Raw genomic sequence first — 2,258 nt, 5'->3', positions numbered from 1 at the left:
ATTTTTAAAAATATAGACCATTGAGTACATGTCTTTTTAATATTTTGCGTGATAAAACAGACAGATAAAGCATTTCTGCTGCACACCAAAGTATAATATTTGTCTTGAGGAAAAGTGTGTGTTCTTATCCTCAACACAAAGTCACCTCAATGGGCTCCACCAACCACTTTTTGCAAGGATCACCATTTTTAATTGACAGAGCAACTGAGAGACAAACTATGGTTATTCAGGCTTGGGTATTTTCCAACATTTTTCTCTAAAATGAATGAACTGAGCCTGTCACTTAAGGGAAAACAGCTGACAGTATTTGTTGCCAATGATAAAAGTTGAACTTTAAGCAAAATTTAAATCTTGGAAAATCATATCTGCCACCATGAGATGACAGCTCCCCTATACATACTTTCCTGAGGAAATGAGTGGTGATATTAACAAAAATAGATTTACTAATTGATAGACTTTTTTTTTTTTTAAACAATCTGGGGTTTACAGAGAAATTGAGCAGAGAGTAGAAGGAGTTTCTATATACTCCCTCCTTGCCCCCACAGTTTCCTGTATTAACATCTTACATTAGAGCAGTCACATTTGTTAAATTGATGAATCAATATTGATACATTATTATTAACTAAATTCCACAGCGTATATTAGGTTTCATTCTTTGTGTTGTACAGTTGTATGTGTTTGGACAAACGTAAAATTTTATGTATTGACATTATAGTGTTATGCAGAATAGTTTCACCACCATAAAAATCGCCTGTGCTTCACCTATTCATCCCTCTCTGCTACCCCTAAATTCCTGATCTTTTTATTGTCTTTATAGTTTTGCCTTTGCCTTTTCCAGAATGTCACATAGTTAGAATCATATAGTACTTAGCCTTTTCAGACTGGCATCTTACACTTGGCAGCATGTTCTTAAGTTTCCTTCATGTCTTTTCACAGATAGATACCTCCTTTCTTTTTATCACTGATATTCCATTCTATAGATGTACCACAGTTTTTTTATCCTATTGAAGGACATGTTGGTTGCTTCCAATTTTCGGTGATTATGAATAAAGCTGCTGTAAACATTTGTGTGCAGGTTTTGGTGTGGACATATTTTCAGCTCATGTGGATAAATACCTCAGAGCACAATTGCTAGCTTGTATGGTAAGATTATGTTTAGCTTTGTAAGAAATTGTCAAATTCTCCACCAAAGGGATTTTACCATTTCGCGTTCACACCAACAATGAAGGAGCATTTTTGTTGTTCTACATCCTACCCAGCATGTGGTATTATAAGGCTTTTGGGTTTTAGTCACTTTAATAGGTGTGCAGTGGTATGTCACTGTTGTTTTAATTTGCAATCCCCTGATAGCATATGATGTTGAACATGTTTTTATATGCTTATTTGGTGAAGTATATGTTCAGATCTTTTGCTCATTTTGTAATTGTGGGATTTTTTATTATTGCTGAGTTTTAAGAGTTCTTGGGTATTTGGGATATAAGTCCTTTATCAAATATGTTTTACAAATATTTTTTCCCAGTCTGTGGTTTGACTTTTCATTCTCTCAACAATGTCTGTTGAATAGCAGAAGTTTTTAAATTTTAATAAAGTCCAACTTATCAATTTTCTTTCAGGGATATTTTTGATGTTACACCTAAAAACTCATAGCCAAACCTAATGTCATGTAGATTTTTCTCCTTTATTACCTTCTAGAAATTTTATAGTTTTGCATTTTGCATTTATATCAATAATCCATTTTGAGTTAACTTTTGTGAAACATGTAAGTATGGGTCTACATTCACTTTTTTAAATGTGGATGTCCCATTGTTTCAGTACCAAACGGATGTACCATTTCTCCTTTGAATTGCCTGTGCTGCTTTGTCAGAGATCAACTCACTATATGTGTGTAGGTCTCTTTCTAGACTCTCCATTCTGCTCCATTGATTTATTTATCTATTCTTTCTCTATGACCATCCTGCCTCTATCATTGTGGCTTTATAATAAGTCTTAAAATCAAATAGAGTTAGTCTGTCAGTCTTCCAACTTAGTTGTCAATTCTTTGGGATTTTCTACATAGATGACCATGTGATCTGCAAATCAAAACAGTTTTATTTCTTCTTTCCCACTTTATGTAACTTTTTGTTCTTTCCTTCTGCTTTTTCTTTTTGCCTCATTGCACTAGCTAGGGTTTCTACTATAATGTTGAATAGGAGTGGAGGGAGTGCCTTGTTCCTGATCTTAGTGAGAAAGCATCTAGTTTTTCAACATTAAGTATTATA

Source organism: Propithecus coquereli, unplaced genomic scaffold (genome assembly GCF_000956105.1).
Source record: "Propithecus coquereli isolate 6110/MARCELLA unplaced genomic scaffold, Pcoq_1.0 Scaffold30, whole genome shotgun sequence".
Classification (NCBI taxonomy): domain Eukaryota; kingdom Metazoa; phylum Chordata; class Mammalia; order Primates; family Indriidae; genus Propithecus; species Propithecus coquereli.
Note: the sequence above shows the minus strand (reverse complement) of the source record.